The sequence below is a fragment of the Rhinatrema bivittatum genome, chromosome 7 (genome assembly GCF_901001135.1).
Source record: "Rhinatrema bivittatum chromosome 7, aRhiBiv1.1, whole genome shotgun sequence".
NCBI lineage: Eukaryota > Metazoa > Chordata > Amphibia > Gymnophiona > Rhinatrematidae > Rhinatrema > Rhinatrema bivittatum.
This window is the reverse complement of record NC_042621.1, coordinates 3146693-3164508: the sequence shown is the minus strand read 5'-3', so window position 1 is coordinate 3164508 and position 17816 is coordinate 3146693. Positions and strand designations below refer to the sequence as shown.

Genomic DNA, 17816 nt, shown 5'->3' with positions numbered 1-17816 from the left:
TACCCTTAACAGAACACATGGGGGTAACCTGCACGGAGCGGCAGTTACTGCCCTTAACAGAACACATGGGGGTAACCTGCACGGAGCGGCAGTTACTGCCCTTAACAGAACACATGGGGGTAACCTGCACGGAGCGGCAGTTACTGCCCTTAACAGAACACATGGGGGTAACCTGCACGGAGCGGCAGTTACTGCCCTTAACAGAACACATGGGGGTAACCTGCACGGAGCGGCAGTTACTGCCCTTAACAGAACACATGGGGGTAACCTGCATGGAGCGGGAGTTACTGCCCTTAACAGAACACATGGGGGTAACCTGCATGGAGCGGGAGTTACTGCCCTTAACAGAACACATGGGGGTAACCTGCATGGAGTGGGAGTTACTACCCTTAACAGAACACATGGGGGTAACCTGCACGGAGCGGCAGTTATTACCCTTAACAGAAAGCATGGGGTAACCTGCATGGAGCGGGAGTTACTACCCTTAACAGAAAGCATGGGGTAACCTGCATGGAGCGGGAGTTACTACCCTTAACAGAAAGCATGGGGTAACCTGCATGGAGCGGGAGTTACTACCCTTAACAGAAAGCATGGGGTAACCTGCATGGAGCGGGAGTTACTACTCTTAACAGAAAGCATGGGGGTAACCTGCATGGAGTGGCAGTTACTACCCTTAACAGAAAGCATGGGGGTAACCTGCATGGAGCGGGAGTTACTGCCCTTAACAGAACACATGGGGGTAACCTGCATGGAGCGGGAGTTACTACCCTTAACAGAACACATGGGGGTAACCTGCATGGAGCGGGAGTTACTACCCTTAACAGAACACATGGGGGTAACCTGCATGGAGCTGCATTTATTACCATAAGAAACTTGCTGGGCAGACTGGTTGGACTATTTGGTCTTTTTCTGCTGTCATTACTATGTTACTATGGTTACAAAGAAATGAGGTGAAAACCAGCAGTGAATTGAGGTCTATGGTATTGCAGCAGGAATGACCTTGGGTAGGCCGGATGCACCTTAAAGTCCTTATCTGCCATCAGATTGTAAGTTTCTATACGGTTGAAGAGCCCTGGTCCTCTTTATTTTGGTCATGAACCTCACCACAATGTGGGTGTTATAGAGTTGCTTAGAAACACAGAAGATAACATCAAAGAAAGACCACGTGATCCAAGCAGTCTGCCCATTTGTGCTGTCGCAGGTCTTATTCGACCCGTGGTCTTCTCCCTCCTTACCCCCCTGCCATCAACGTTCCCTCTGAGTCTCTCCCAAGCAGGCTGGACTTCTACCTCTGTTTTGGCTCCTACAACGTCCCCGCTCCTCCCAGGGGAAAAAGTATCTTCTCCCATTCCTTCCCTTCAATGATAATAATCTCTTGTCTTTAAGCTTTTCATTCTATGGAAAATGCTTCCTCCTGGTATTTTATTGGAGCTTACTAAATATTTGAATGTTTGCATGACATCTCCTTTCCCTACTTTCCTCTGAGTGCATCCTCGGGCTCCCTGTGGGCGGTTTACAGTGCAGTCCTTCTTTGGAATTGCCTCAGTTTAATCGAAGTCCGTCGGTGGCCGGAAGTCAGCATTAAACCCCAGCAATGCAAAGTCCTCTTACATTTTGCATCCTGGATGCAATCCCACCCACAATGTGGTCAAAAAGTGCTCCTGCCTGCAGGGTGCTGAAGTGCAGGTTCTGTTCCAGAGCCCTGAACCCGCCGGACCTCGATTTTTTTTTTTACTGTGGTGATGTCCCTTCTCCGCACCCTGGCCTCCTTTGTTTGTATGGGCCGGCTCTGCCTCTCTTCGCCAGTAGAAAGCGTAGCACGATTCTAGTGTGTGCTGCAGTCCTGAGCCCAGCCCTGCAAGAGAGGCACAGAACTGGGATACGAGGGGAGGAAGAAAAAAAAAGGTTCCTTCTGAATACGCCCACATGACCTTTCACTCCTCACAGATTCTTGGCCCAGGGAATCTGGATATGGTCAGGATCATCTTGTCACTCAATCATCCTCGTAAAGATCTGGTTTAAAGAAAAAAAAAAAGATGTTATATCACTGCTTTTGCATAATTGTGAACATCACGAAACCTAACCTGAAATAGGCCTCCTAGGCAGTATGAATAGCAGCGAACCATAGGAATGTATAATGGAGCCCTATCTTGTCAATGCAAGGCGGTTGGACAATAATACCATATAAGTTGAACTAAAAGTGGTGGAGACTATGCTGAACCTTTTGCGAAAGGCATGTCAAATGGTACATGAAGATGATCTCATAAGAGCTCACGTTAAGACGGCTGCAAAATTCATGCAGAATGCATTAGACGAAGAAAAGCGATGCAGGAGGAAGTGAATTGATTTTCTTTTTCTTTTGCGCTGACCTGGTGAATGAAGCATTGCCCCTGAACACTGGTAGCAAATGTATTCAATTAGTGCAACCATAAGATCTCACCTTCCCCTTGTTTGTTGACCTTTATTTCTATGTATCCAAGTGAACTAACATGGCAACCACACACCTTTATTCTCATCACTGTGGTGAGCATAAAGTATATGGGTAGATGTTTGTGTGTGTATTTATATGGGATTGCATGGGCATGTGTGCACGTAAACACTTTCAATTCCTTTACATTTAGAGAGATGGTGCTTTAAAATAGCAAACAAACCTACACATTTTCAGTGCCACTGGATGAAAATTCTGAATGCAATTGCATGCCTCAAATAGCCAAGTTTACTTAATCTTTCAAAATATCTTGAAATGACACATGGGAAAGGCAAGCGACAGAAAACCCTTTGCGATGCAGATCCTTTCCCGACACCGCAACGGTGGCTGAGGATCTTCTTCAGACCCTAACGTCTGCATAACGACGCCGGTAATCTTTATGAGCCACATGGGCTTCCTTTGCCACATATGTGCCAGTCATGCAGCCACTAAGGGAGAGTGGCTTCCGTCTCTTGAAATGAATCAAGAAGGAAGAAATGCGAAAACACGCAACACGAGTTTACCTAGGAGGGTCCGTGTGTGTACTCCACTACGGCATACCCTTCCAATGATGTCCGCTCCTCAAAAAATGCCCTGCCCCCACCTCGGGGAGAATCCATTTTTAACTTGCTTAACTGTGTCCTAGACACAGACAGATATTGTTTAGACAGCCAGATTCAGTGGGTGGCCACATAAGGAGACCCTGGCTGCAGGGTTTATGGAATCCTAGCATAAATGAACTGTTGAAGACCACTAGGAAGCCTCAGTGAAATGACAACATATGCAATATGAAAAAGAACCTCTTTTAAAAGAATTAAAGCGAGAAATTAAAAGCACACTCTGGTTATTTGATCACGTTTTTTTTTTCTTTTTTAATTACAATGATGTGGCTTCACAAAAGCTTGCATTCAGTCCTAGAAAAAGAAGGTAAACATTTGTCTGCTGTAGAGTAACAAAAAAAGATTTAAATAGTTTTACTGTGGTGGTTATAAGAAACAGGCAGATATTTTTTCTGTCTAGTACATTAGAAAGTTAATATTTTAGAATTCATGATCTGGTAACAAAATGTTGATATGAGAAAGTAATCTTTATGTTTAGGTGTTCACTTCGTATTTCTTTGATTTCCTGTAGATGCTACTTTTCCATAAAAACTCAAAGTGATTTTTAAATTAAAATGATAAATGTAAAAGTAACCAATCAATAAGACAATACAGCCTACAATATAAATGAATTTGTCAATCAATGAAACAATACTAGAAACAGGATAATCTCCTTTGCATGAGGCCTGACACATGCTTGGTTTTAAATGCTTTCAGTCTGATTTTAAACTGTGTTCATGAAGTTTGAATGACAACACAACTCTTAATGATTGTCAAATTTAGGAGCTAAATTAAACTTACTTAGGGAAAAAAAGGTTAATGGGCACCTCATCGTTGTAAGCCAGATATTTCGCTATAAAGTCATAAGCAGCAGGACACTGTTTCTGCTGTATGATATAATCCAGTCCTTTCTTTTGAAACCTGAATTAGTGCATGCTCCCTCCATCAGCTTTTAATTTTGCATTGACTGTGTTTCCTACTATTTGAAAAAGTACAAGCAGGTAGATCTCTATACAACTTTAGATTCAACAAGCACACTGCAAGGCAAGCAATCACTTCAAAACACATCTTGCATAAAAACTCAATGTCCATGATTAGATGGATTTGTCTCCAGTTAAAACCCAGAATTGTTTTACTAACTTTTCTGGTGAGCACAATGAATCAGACATTTCTGATCTAAAAGCACCCATGGCAAGGTGTTTAGAGATGGGTCTTTTTTTTTTTTTTTATTGACAATTTTTATTAATTAAAATAAACATATTTAACAAACAGTGTCAACTGATCATATTAATACATGGAAATCACCAGTTCTAGTTTTCATAATTAGAAACACTAGACAGATACATACAATGGATTCTGTTCATCCAGAACCTACCTCCTCATGTACGCTGCCCTCCCCTCTCATGAGACCATCCCCCACCCCTCTTCCCATCCCATCATTATCCCTTTCCCCTACCCTTCCTCCCCCACTATCTCTACCCAAGATCCCCTGCCAAACCCGAGTGGGATTGCTTCTCTAAAACTAGTTTAATTCTGAAGGAGCGGCTTTAGACGTGCCCAGATCCTATGAAATTTGGGGCGCGTGTCCCTCCGAACCGCCGTCAAGTTTTCTATGAGATGAATGGTTTTCAGCTTAGAAAGGAGCTGCTGCCTAGTCAGAATCACGGGAGATTTCCAATGGGTAGCCACCGATAAACGTGCCGCAGTGATCACATACATGAATAGTGACTGCTGGTCGTCCGTAAGAGCCTCACAGTGAATCCCCAATAACCAGTGTTCCGCCAAGAGTGGACCTGGACCCCGGTAACCTTCTTCAGCAATTCCTGGCAGTCTCTCCAGAAACTATGAATCTGTGGACAGTGCCCCACATGTGTATAAACGAGCCTACACTAGGGCATTGCTGCCAGCATAGTGGAGAATGACCAGGCACCCAGCGGGCTATTAGGGCTGGAGAGTAGTGCCAACGATATAAAAGTTTATATTGATTTTCCATTATTGCCGCTGACATGGAGGTCTGCCCTAAATTACGGAAACACTCCTCCCATTTACCCTTATCCCAAATACCTCCCAGGTCTTGTTCCCATGCCAAAAAATGTGCCGCCACCACATTGGCTGGTCCCACCAATAACTGATATACCTTAGAATTCGTTTTCTGTATTTTGCCAGCTAATATACAATACCCCACAAATGGAGATCGACCATCTTGTAGATCCAGAGCTACCCCGCTCTTAACAATAAAATGTCTCAACTGGGCACAGGCTAGAAAGTCCGTCTCAGGCAGGCCATAAGTTCATTGCAACTGCGCAAAGGGCACCATGCCATTTTGCCGTACCTGCCCCCAAGTTACCGAGACCTTTCATTTCCCAATATCGAAATATCGGGTTAGAGCGCCCTGCAGTGAAAGCTCTTAAATACCGAATGAGGGTGAGGACTGAGTACTGCCGACCCTCCACTAGGAGGTATCTCCAACGCTTCCAAATAGTATACGTACTTTGAAAGGGGGGTGGAAGGGCCTTAAGGTCTCGCGTTGAGAGGCCCCCCCCCCCCCCCGACCAGAACAAAGTATACAATGGAGGGCCGCCGGCCAGGGCCTGCTCTATCGCCACCCATTGTTTTGTAGTGCCTAAATTATGACAATCACCTGCTTAAGTTGGGATGCTACATAGTAGTGAACTAAAGAGGGCAGTCCGACCCCCCCCCCCCCCCCCCCGGCTTCGATATAATACTCCCTGGCTACCCTAGGTGGTCTCTGATTCCAGATAAAGAAAACCATCTTTCGTTGCAATGGCTTCAAAACCTGTGTAGGGCGTAGACAAGGAAGAGCTTGAAAAATAGAGATTTTTTTTTTTAATCAAAGCCCATCAGAATTTTGATAATTTAGGTATATTTCTTTTTCACCAATGACCAGATATACTGTAAATTCCACTGCAATCTAGTGAGATCCTTTTTCACCCCCAGTGGCCATTAGGAATGGCTACAAAGAAGGATCTTGTCTTTGGTACGGATGGCATGATCTTTGAATTTGGCCAAATATCGACCCCTCCCCCCCCAAAAAAAAAACAAATTTGAGAGGTAGCATGCAGGGCTGCTAGCTCTGTGAGCGACAGCAGCCCCACATGTGCAGCCAGGCCCGGCACCACCGGGTGTGCAAACCATGCAATTGCACTGGAGCAGGGAGAGGCCCGTGTTGCCATCGGTGGACCTGTTCCCACCGGCGGCGGAAGAAAATGTCATGTCCAGGTGCTCCTCCTCTTTCCTACTTGCGCGGCCCTGGAAGAAAAACATTGCCAGAGCTGCACAGGCAGGAAGGAGGAGGAGCATTGCGGCCACTGCAGAAGAAGAGCAGTGTTTGCGTCAGGGCCAGTGCATTGCAGCAGCCCGAGAAAAAAAGGCCCGGCAGCAGGGACACCACAGATCCCACCTTGTGGTGGCCCGAGAAGAGGAGGCCTGGCAACAAGGCCTCTGCGGACCCACCTCACGGCGACCCAAGAAGATCAGGGCCATTGCAGAGCCCACCCTGCGGTGACCCGCAAAGTGGAGGCCCAGAGGTGAGAGAGAGAGGCTGAGGCCCTGTAGAATGTGTGTGTGTGTGTGTGTGTGTGTGTGTGTGAGTGTGTGAGAGAGAATGAGTTGAGAGACTGTATGTAGGAGTGAGAGCCTGTACGATCGGAGAGACAGCACGTAAGAGCCCTGTGTGTGTGAGAGCGATAGAGCCTGTGTTTGTATGAGACAGCATCTGAGAGTGATAGAGCCTGTGTGTTTGTGTGAGACATCATGTGAGAGTGAGAGTCTGCGTGTGTGTGTCTGAGAGTGAGACAGCATTTGAAAGAGAGAGTATTTTAGAGTGAGAGTTGTGTATGTATGTGTGTGACTGCATGTGAGTGTGAGAGCCTGTGCATGTGTATGTGAGAGAAAGAGAGAGCAGACAAAAAAGAGACCCTGTAAAAGTCTTTATCTGCACATGCTTTAACTCCTTCTGTCCCAATCACCTTATTTGTCTCTTCCTCTTTTTGTTTTTTCAGCTGTTCAACCTGAAGAGCGCACAACTTAGTTTGAATTTTAGTCAAATCATCCGTCCCCTTATTTTTCTCCCTAATATACAAATCCCCATAATGGCATATATTGAGGAACATTTCTGGCCATAATGCAAGAAACATTTGAAAGAGATAGGGGTATTGTCAGAACAAAACCTGCCATTTTAGTGGTATGAAAATGTTGAGAACACGCAATACAAGGAGTGTTGGGGTACGATGTAATAGAATGTTTATACATTAATTGATACCACATATTGGTAGAAAAAGGTGTATGTATAGGTAAAGAGAAATTAAGCAAAAGGTCAGGGGAAAGAATAGTAAAAGAGTAAGGAAGAGAGCAGAGTAAATAAAAAACAAATAGATACATGATTTCTAAAATCAAGAAAGGGAATGTGGAAAAAAAAAGCCTGTGACCAACCGATTAGAAAACTAAGATCAGACAGCAAAGGTAAAAAAAAAAAATCAGTTTTGAATTTTTAGTGATTGCGAGTCTGCCTGGGATGGGTGGAGATGTGTGTGCGTGTGTGTGTGTGTGTGTGTGTGCGCGCACATATGAATGCATGGGAGCCTTCCTGGGATGGGTAGGGAGTATGTGTGTGAGAATGGGAGCCTGCATGGGATTTGGATGGATGTGAATGGGAGCTTGCCCTTGGTGTGTGGATGTAAATGGGAGCTTATCGGGGGGGGGGGGGGGGGGTGTGAGAGAGAGGATGTGAACCTGCTGGAGTTTTGTGTGTGTGTATGTGTGAGAGAGAAAATGGAAGTTGCCTGGGTTTTGTGTGTGTGTGTGTGTGTGTGAGAGAGAGATAGGGAGAATGCCAGAATGGGTACTGCGGTGGATTCCAACCTGCCAGCAGCTGAAATGAAGATGAAGGTCTGACGCTGCTGGTAGATCCCAACCAAAGAAGAGATGGAGATGCTTCTGGGTTGTCTGAGAGGGAGCATATATGTGTGTGTGAGCTTGTGTGTGTGTGTGTATGTATGTATGTATATATATATATATATATATATATATATATATAAAAGAAAGAGAGGAGAAAGTTTGTGCATCCCTCTTCCACTAATCCATGACAATCTCAGGTTGACAGGAAATCAAAGTTCCAAGGTATTGAGAGCGTAAATTTTTAAAATCCTTTTTAGTTTTATATTTCAAGTGTTATTTGATGTGTCTGCTGTTTTGAAATATTTTATTGGTGTTTGGGACATTTAAAGAAACTTGTATATGAGTTTTTAATTATTTGATCTTTTATTCATCAGCTTTTTTGAAATATTATTAGTATGTTTTTACTATTATGATTATGTATTTATTTTATTGTTTGATGTTTGAGGAATGGTGATGGTTCTGTTTTCTCACTGTTGCACTGCATAGAGTTTGGCTTCTTACTGTTTCCAGTTCAGTTTTTGCCTGTGCATTTGTATTTTTACTTTATGGTTGCTCTGTTCTGTATTTGGTGAGGGTCTGCATGTGTAACTGAGATGAAATGTATTAGTGTTTTAGGGCTTTCAGAGGGTCGAGCCCACACCCAGCACACATCACAATAGGCCTAATACCATAAGGGTACCAAGGGTCTTTAATGCAGGGGTTTCTGGTTGGCATCACAGCAGTGCATGTAAATATAATGTGAGGGATCTCTTTACCTCAGAATACTGTACGCTGATATTTTTCATATAAAATATAAATGCATAACTTAACTGTGTGTGTGGAATGGGGTGGGGGGGGGGGTGCGTTGTGCAAGGCTATAAGGTTCACCTAATACCCCTGCACCAGCCATGGGATTGGAAACAGAATGAGCAAACCTAGCATAACCAAGAGACAAATGAGACCCAGAGACTTTAAATGATTTTTTCATAGGGAATTGCATTTTATATGAGAAATAATAACTCAGCAACTTATGATGATAGCTTATTTTTCTCTCTCTGAAAGCAGAAGGCGTTCTTTTCACCGTCGATGCTTTGATGATTGTCTCATTCTTAATATTGGTGAAAATGAAGAATATTTTTTGAGATTTGGGTACACTAGAGTGTGTGTGTGTGTGTGTGTGTGTGTGTGAGTGTGAGTGTTTTTCCAACTTTAAACATAAAATGTGTCCAGAAACTGTGCTCTGAGCTCTCCTCTGAAGAATTGTTTAAACAACCTACCTAGTACCAAAGACAAAAATTCAAAATTTCAAATTCACATGTACAACTTAAGATGTATGCCAATGTGAAGTACTCTTCATCGCGACTGAACAGTACATAGTTACAAAGGGCCTCATGCAAAAATGATTATTTGTTCCATTTTGTACCAATGGAAACATTTTTTATTGAATAAATCCTTACATGGAGATATGACTCTCAATTTCCAATTTCTTGCTTGTTCAGTTATTAATGGTGCACCACTACTGGCAATAATTTAATAAAAGGCTGTGGCAATCCCATTGGCCAGTGCCACCATGCCCTTAATTCAGCACTCTCAATAGGTTCTCATGCTGCCATGGCTGTCTGCAAGAGAGATTCTTATTGGCTCATTCACCCTTAAGCTCAATACAAATAAAACTCTACCAGCCTTTTTTGTAGCTCATAAATTACTACTTTGAGCTAAAGCAGTTATGGAGGAACATTTTGCTCTCAACCCCTGAGGTAAATGTTAATATTGATGGGTTTATGTTTATTTCATTTATATATCCCTTTCCTGGTCATCTGACCATTCAAAGTGGTGAACAATAACAAAACATAATCAAAAAGGTATAAGGCAGTAAAATAATAATTAAAAAAAAAACCACAGAAAGCAATACCTCCTTAGTTTGGCTTTCAAAATTTGGCAAGAAGTATGTCACTGACCCATATATAACTACTCCAGTCAATCTCACGTTATCAATCGCAGCCAACACATCATCCTCTACCACACCACCTCTACCTCATCACCTCTTTTAAAGGGATACAGCAGGCTCGGTTACCACATACGTTCCATCAACCAATATATTTCCCTCTACAAAGCCCAACCTCCCATCCCTATTCAAATTATTCACTGAATCCAACTGCCATTGAGGGGATGCAAAAACAATGTATAATCAATCCTATTTATTTTAAGGAACGAGCCAGGTTTTTAACTTTTTCTTAAACATAAGATTCTTCTCCAACCTAATATCAGCTGGCAAATTATTTCATAGGTTAGGACTGCTCTTGCTCTGCCATGAAGCAACCATATCTTTCGCTTAGATGGTGCTTGCAAAACAAAGCTCCCTGGCTTGATTTTAGGACCTGCTTTAGAATACACTATTGTCATTTAGTAGATACGTAAGCAGGACCCATGTTATGTTTGGCTCGAAAAGCAATCATCAGCATTTCAAATTTCACTTTTGTGCCCACTGGTAACCAGAGTCATTGTGTAAGTCTTACCCTTTTGCTCATTTTCAACTGAAAGCTGATTTACAATATCAATAAGGCTCTCCACTGTGGACCTTTATTAATCCAATTAAGATCATATGGCCTTAAGTGCTCTTGGCATCTCCACAGACTGGTCCTTATTGGACTAAGGTCTGCTGCGTTGAGCCTTACAGCTGAATTAAGTAATGGCAGAGTGAATGCTTGCAATGCATAGTTACATAATGCTGCTTTGCAAATTCCAATTCTTGACTTGGTGATTTAAAGCACGTGCTCCACCATAAAAATAAAAGCTAACCACCTTTAAACTCCATTTAGCCGTATGTGATTCAGCAGCACCACTTAACTTGCATATTCTTTTCTTATACTTTCAAACATCTTCAAGGCAACCCAAACTGTCATTTTGCACCATTTAATTATGGAGGCGGGCATGCAAGGAAGCTCCTAAGCAGTGAGTTTGTCTGGGTTCTCCTGCTATCATGATAAGGACAGCGCTCTCCTCGGCTGTGACTCCTTGCTTAATTACTTCCAGATGCTGCCTAATTAGTCAGTCTGCAGCTAAAGCTCTGCTCTCTTGTCACTTGAGCCTTCATTCATGGCTAAGTGAAGAGGATGAGATTGAACATGAAACCCAGATCCCATGTGTGCCCTGCTCTGTGCTCTCTGCAGTGATTGGGGGCTTTGCCTGTAATCTCTGGGCTAAGGATAATAAATGTCGTGTTTCAAAGCCATGGGCCTGGGCATAGCCTCACAGGATTCACGTGCTCAGCAGCACGTGCACCGTGAAAGGGGTCACAGCTTAAAATAATACAGCCAAAAGTTGGACCAGGACATAAGCATGGCAATATTTTTACCACATTTTGAATGCTGCGTCATCAAGTCAGGCATTGCAAATACATTGAAATGCACTTTCCCTAGCAGTCTCCTAAGCACAGCTTCCATGCAGCTGACCAAAAGGCGCCCTTCTATGTAGATTAAATGTTTTAAATCAGTGAGACTTGTCTTGCAGCAGAAGCTTCTCCCCTCTCCATATTGGGTCGTACCATAAACCCAGATGGTATTCAAGTTGATTTCTGACAGGGATGCAACTGGAGATCCAGAGATGTCCTAAGGACACAGAACCAGGAAGGGCTTTGGAAGTCACAGAGGAATAATATTCATTTTAAATATAGGACATGTGGCACTTTTTTTTAAAGAGTTTTTTGCTCTGTATTCCAAGTAGGGTTGGCCAACTGGCTCCAGATTTTCAGGACAGGTTGATCCAGTCCTGGTTTTACCCTGTTGCATGCTGGAACTTATTCTGATTTCCCAATTGCATTCCCTCAGAAAAGCAAGACTACAGGTACCTGCATGCATTGGAATAAAACAATTTCTGGATCAACCTGTCTTGAAAATCTGGAGCCAGTTGGCAACCCTGATTCCAGTTTAGCTGCTTTGGCCCCATTATGATGAAAATGCTTCTGAAAATATTTACTATCCGGATTCTTTGGATATGTAACCTGTGAAGCTACATAAAGCTGCTTCCTTGCTTTTAGAGTTTGACTGGCAACAAAATTCCTCTTTGTCATTTGGAATTCCTTTTCAAAGAAGAGGACATCATGACACCCTATCTGCAGTACATAAAAAGCCCTAGGGAATGGTAAATGAGTGCTTTCAGCTGCCTGACTGATATTAGAAAAAATGTATTTCTGCAAACAGTATTTGCATCCTAAGTTATGACATGTGGTGAAGTACATGAGTGCAGAACATAGCATGGAAAATAAAGTTCAGAATCAAACAGAACTACCGAGTGACCTAACTGTGTGTATTTTAGGCTCCCTGCGCTGTATTTATTATGAAGGCATGACATCGCTTTTTAATTGTGAAATAACTAGCTGACTAGCCTGACCTCCCTTACAACTAGGAGAGGACTGCCTGTGGTTGGGCTGGGTGGGGGAGAGGGTACCTGTGGGCAATCCCAATGTAAACTCCGCTAAAAAGGAAATGCCAGAAGGGTTGGAAGGCTTCCCGGTTGCCAGCGGGATTATCCAAGATGTCCATATAAGCACATTCAATGGACAGGGCAGGCCCTGCAGGCAGCTTCATCAGCTGCATGTAAAAAGCACAGGAAACTCCTGCTTGGCAGGCAAAATACATTACGGCAAAACTGTGGAAGCGGTGGAGCAGTTTTACCTTCTGCTGATTTGGGAGACCTCAAATGTGAATTTTGTAGTGGGTGCAGCGGTGGAGTTTTCCCTAAGTCCCTGTTCTCACCCTCTCCCCCCCATCATGTCAACCAGGAAAGGCACAAATTCCTTTCTTCATGAGTATCTCTCACCACCTTTAGTATGTTTGGACTTTATATCTTTACATTTCAGATGGAAAGTAAAAAAAAAGAAAAGAAAAGAAAAGCATTCAAGGTCCTACCTGGAAGAAGCTTATCTTGAATCAATGTATTTCAGACAGACCCAGGGTCATTTCATTCTGCCTCGCCTCATGGCAGAAGTCTTCTTTACTTTTCTACTGCTTGCCTAACCTGCTGTCTTATATTTCAGGAAGCCACGGGGCAACGGACTTGCTGCCAGTTTGTTTACCAAGTGGGTCTCTCAGTGCATTCAGAAAAGAATTCAAAGGGAAGGGGGTCCCCACGAGCCCCCAACAACGCATCATCGGGGTGGAACCACCCTAGGGTGCGAGCATCGCAGTCACAGGAGAACACTGCCTTCCTCCAGGCCGTCCTCAAGGGTGTCCCCCCCCACCCAGAGCACAATGCGGCTCTGACATCCTCGAGCATTAAAAAAAAAAAAAAAAAGGTGCCTGGGGAGAGCAAGTTACCATGGGCAAGGAGCGCTTCACCTGCGTTAATCAGCTCTCTGAAGCTTGCCCCTCTCTCAATGCATCTTTCCTGTGGTTGTTTTGATGTGGAGGAAAATCTCAAGGCACAAAAATGACAATTTGAAAGCTGTATGTACTATTTTCCATGGGGGAAAAAAAAAAGTACCCACCGAAAAAGTAGGAGCCGTGGTGCACGGGCATGCGCGCAGCAATATTCAAAGTGAGAATGGGCGCGTGCGTTCCCTCTGAAAATGGGGGCAACGTCGGAGGCTTAAAAAAGCTCCTGCAGACTGTTTTCTCAGTGCGGACAGAAAACTGCTTCCTGAAAAAATAGCACAAGTGGCCCGACTTTCTCAGCTCATGGGCTGGAAATCTCACCGTTGCAAACCGAAAGCGTAGAACAGCACTTGCTGTAAGTAAGTAGGAAAAAAAAGCAAACCGAAAAGGCCGCACGGCTTCATTTCGTCCACAGCTTTGAAGGATGGCAAGAGTCGGATATGCAGAAACATTCTGCCAATCCATGGCATTTCTTTTTTGCCTCATTCAGGGCAGGTCAGAGACTTTGGGTTTTTTGCACACCTGTACATGTCACAGAACAGGGCTAGAACAGGTGGCTGAGCACCTGGTTTCAGTCCTTGACTCGGGTCGCCTGCTCCCTGGGGCAGCCAGAGCTGGGGATGCTGCAGAGAGGGCACTCACAGCCTCCGAGGGGGAGAGGGACCCAGTCAGCACCCAGCTGTGACGCCCAGCAGCCAGACCCAGGACCCACAATTACAGGGCTCTGCAAGGGGCCTGATGGATGGTCGTCCGTCGTCCCCCCCCCCCCCCAGGCTGAGGACTAGTGCTGCAATGACTGGACAGGGTGACTTGGAAGGGGGACATAAGATGTGCAGTCATTTCTAAAATGACAGAAAATCATCTGTAATATATGCTGTGTCACTTTGTGTCATTTCCCATCTGAAAAAAACACCGAAAACATCCTTTTTTTATTGTCATTTCTGCTATTTTCATGCATGCTAGTCACAAAAATACACACTTTATTAAAAAAAAAAAAATAGTACTCACTAAAAACAACATGAGCAAAACGAAACAGAGGAAAAAGTGAAACAACACGAAGGGAATAAAAAGGAAAATGAAGTGAAAAATGAAACATTTTTTTCCAGTGTGTGCCCCTATAGACTAGGGAGGACTGGCTTTTCACACTCTGATGTTAGGTGAAACCAGATTAGGAGCTATGTGCACTTTAAGATAACAAAGGATGTCATTCTTTAGTCCCTGGACACATGTCAGTGCTTCAGTATAAGGAGACAGCTTGGATGAAGCAACCAATGAAAACCCCGTTTTTTTTATACCCAGAACTGCTCTAATATGAAGGCTCTGGTGCTGTAGCTTTGTCAACTGTATTGAATAGTTACAGCGTGCATTGAGTGTGTGCTGGGAGTAGTTTGTCTAATATGCCACAGAACATTTGTTGGTAAGAAACCTGTTTTCTGCAGCATGGCTTCACATATTCTGTCATGTAGCCACTCCATTCTGATCTCATAGCATCAATCCCAAGGATAGTAAAGGCCACCAGTGTATGATATATTTCTGATGTTGTAAGCCACCTTGGGTCCTTTTTCGAATAGGGCAACCTATAAATATGAAATGCAATGTGAATAAGTGGTTGTAACTTGGGGAAGAATTTATTTAGTTTAAAGGATAATTTTCTTGCTTTCCCCTTTCCTCTTCTACTGGGGGACCCACCAAAATTTAATTTGATGGTCCATACTAAGGAGAACCCATTTTGTCAAATTTAGAATCGACTAGAATTTTCATGTTTGAATTTTGGTCAAACAGAACCGTTTTGGTGACCCTCTGAGCTGTATTTTGCCCCCAGTAGATGATTTTGGGTACAGCACTGATATTAATTATAAAGAGAAAGCTCTGGAACCATCATGGGCTGCCTGAGCGCCCCAGCATGCCTTCTCATTGGTCAAAGCTATACTATACAGCAATTAAGAACATAAGAACATAAGAAATTACCATGCTGGGTCAGACCAAGGGTCCATCAAGCCCAGCATCCTGCTTCCAACAGTGGCCAATCCAGGCCACAAGAAGCTGGCAAGTACCCAAAAACTAAGTCAATTCCATGTAACCATTGTTAATGGCAGTGGCTATTCTCTAAATGAACTTAATAGCAGGTAATGGACTTCTCCTCCAAGAACTTATCCAATCCTTTTTTGAACCCAGCTACACTAACTGCATTAACCACATCCTCTGGCAACAAATTCCAGAGCTTTATTGTGCGTTGAGTGAACAAGAATTTTCTCCGATTAGTTTTAAATGTGCCCCATGCTAACTTCATGGAGTGCCCCCTAGTCCTTCTATTATTCGAAAGTGTAAATAACCGAGTCACATCTACTCGTTCAAGACCTCTATCATATCCCCCCTCAGCCGTCTCTTCTCCAAGCTGAACAGCCCTAACCTCTTCAGCCTTTCCTCATAGGGGAGCTGTTCCATCCCCTTTATCATTTTCTACTCCTTCCTGTAGAACAAAAAGTATGCAGAAGTTCTGAAAGCTGGAATCCAAAATATTTCATGAAATACTCTAGAATATTCTAGAGGTTTTCCAAAACCCCCGACATCCCTGAGTTATCCCGTCTGGCCTTGTCCTTACGGATCTCGGGAAATCAAAGATGGCATCATTGCATTTTAAGAGAGTGATTTTCTGACAGCATACACAGTGGTAAATTCTGTGTGATTTTACCCAGGATTTTCAAAGCCAACCTATGGGGTAGATTTTAAAAACCCGGCGCGCGTAAATCCCGGGGTTTACACGAATGGCCGGGCCTTATGCACACCGGGCCAATTTTCAAACGGGCCTGGCCACGCACGTAAACTCCGGGACACGTGTAAGTGCTGGGGCTTTAAAAGGTGGCGGGTCCGGGGGCGGGGCAGGGCTAGAGGCTCTCGGTACGGCGGCCATTTGCCGCTGTGCCGGGGGATCGCGCGCCGCTTGCTCCTGCTCATTTGCAGGAGCAAAAGGTAAAATAGAAAAAATAGGGGTAGTTAGGAGAGGGAGAGGGAGAGGGTAGGATAGCGGAAGGGGAAGGGAGGTTAGGATAGGGGGTTGGGAAGTTCCCTCCCAGTCTGCTCCTTAATTGGAGCGGACTGGGAGGGAACTGGGGCTAGCATGCCCATGTTATAACATCATGCGTACTTTTTGAAAATCTACCCCTATGTGCATAGGTTGGCTTTGAAGCTCCTTGGGTATTTGGCCAACTGCACGCATGAATTTACTTCACACAAAGTTATTCCTGCTCTGAGCAGGACTCAGCCTATGCAGGCTCTCTTAAGCACGGAATTTCAAAACCAAAAAGCATGTACAGAAGTTCCAACTTTGGCCCTCCAGTCCTCAGTGCTCATCAAAGAGCACATCAAACCGGGATACACGTTAACTTTTATGTGAACAGTGCCCTGGACGATTATATAAGAGCCATTCATACACATAAAGCTGGTTTTTAGGCACGGAAATGGCTTTTTAAAAATGACCCCCAAAGTATCGAGAGCTCTTGTTGAGTGCTACTCGTCTGTGTAAGATCTCGAATCACTGCGCAAACAGAATGCGTGGTTTTACAAACATTGTCACTGCAGCCACCTCTGAGACAACACGCAGCAGTCTTTTTTACATTCTACTCTCAAAACATTAACAAGCTGGCTTATTTTTTCACTAATGCTTGTAAGAGCATATTGGTCTGGTCATTGTAATGATCTGCAAGCATTTCAGAGGTTGAGGTGCCTCACCTGCCGGGATGCAGGGAGAGCTTCCCTGTGCAACCTCTTCTCTTAGCAGAGCTATTTCCAGATTTTTTTTATGCCCTGAGAAGATCCTCGATTCAATGCAAGCCCACTAGAAATGCGTCTTTCAAGCCTCACGTGTTTCGTCATGTCGTGACAATGCCACAGATCTGAAGAACAGAGAAGTGGTGGGGGTCATTTATCTCCCTGTCTTTTATGGAAAAGCTTATTTTGTCCATTGGACCTAGACGTCCTCAGTAAACATGAGAGTCAGTTTTGAATTTGCTTTCTGATGTAATGGCTTTTTTTTTTAAGAAAAATTGCTGCTGCTGCCACCATCTGGGATTTCGTGGAAGTTTCCCCGGAGAACTGCAGTGTAGACAGTGCTTTAAAAAAATGCATATTTACAGAGAAACCTGCTATTATTCCCTTTGAGTCAGGTAGGAATGGAGGGTGTTCACAGTCCAGGAACACACTAGGGTGCGGCACTTGCACACTTTATGCTAACTTGATGTCACTAGTAGAACCAATAAGTCGATGAAACATTTTTTTTTTCAGTTTGCAGTTTTGTGGCAATGTCACTTTCAAAAATTAAGTAGAAAATGGGGTAAAAGAGAGAGAACATAATATATTCCACTGCTGATATTCTATGTCTGTTAAACCATCCATGTCGTAATGCGCTCCATGTTTTGTTTTGTTTTAACCAGTACTGGTATATTATTTTTTTTAATCAGAGGTATGTCAAGCCCAGCTGGGCTT

General features: G+C 43.8%; 1 long non-coding RNA gene across 2 annotated transcripts in view; it reads right to left on the bottom strand.

The window, feature by feature from the left end:
• Positions 1-885: 885 nt before the first annotated feature.
• The window catches only part of LOC115094956, a 74014-nt gene continuing 57083 nt past the window's right edge, over positions 886-17816 (bottom strand). For both annotated transcript variants that reach the window (XR_003857644.1, XR_003857645.1), the window contains exon 3: positions 886-2013. This is a non-coding gene — a long non-coding RNA (uncharacterized LOC115094956). The remainder of the gene's footprint in view (positions 2014-17816) is intronic.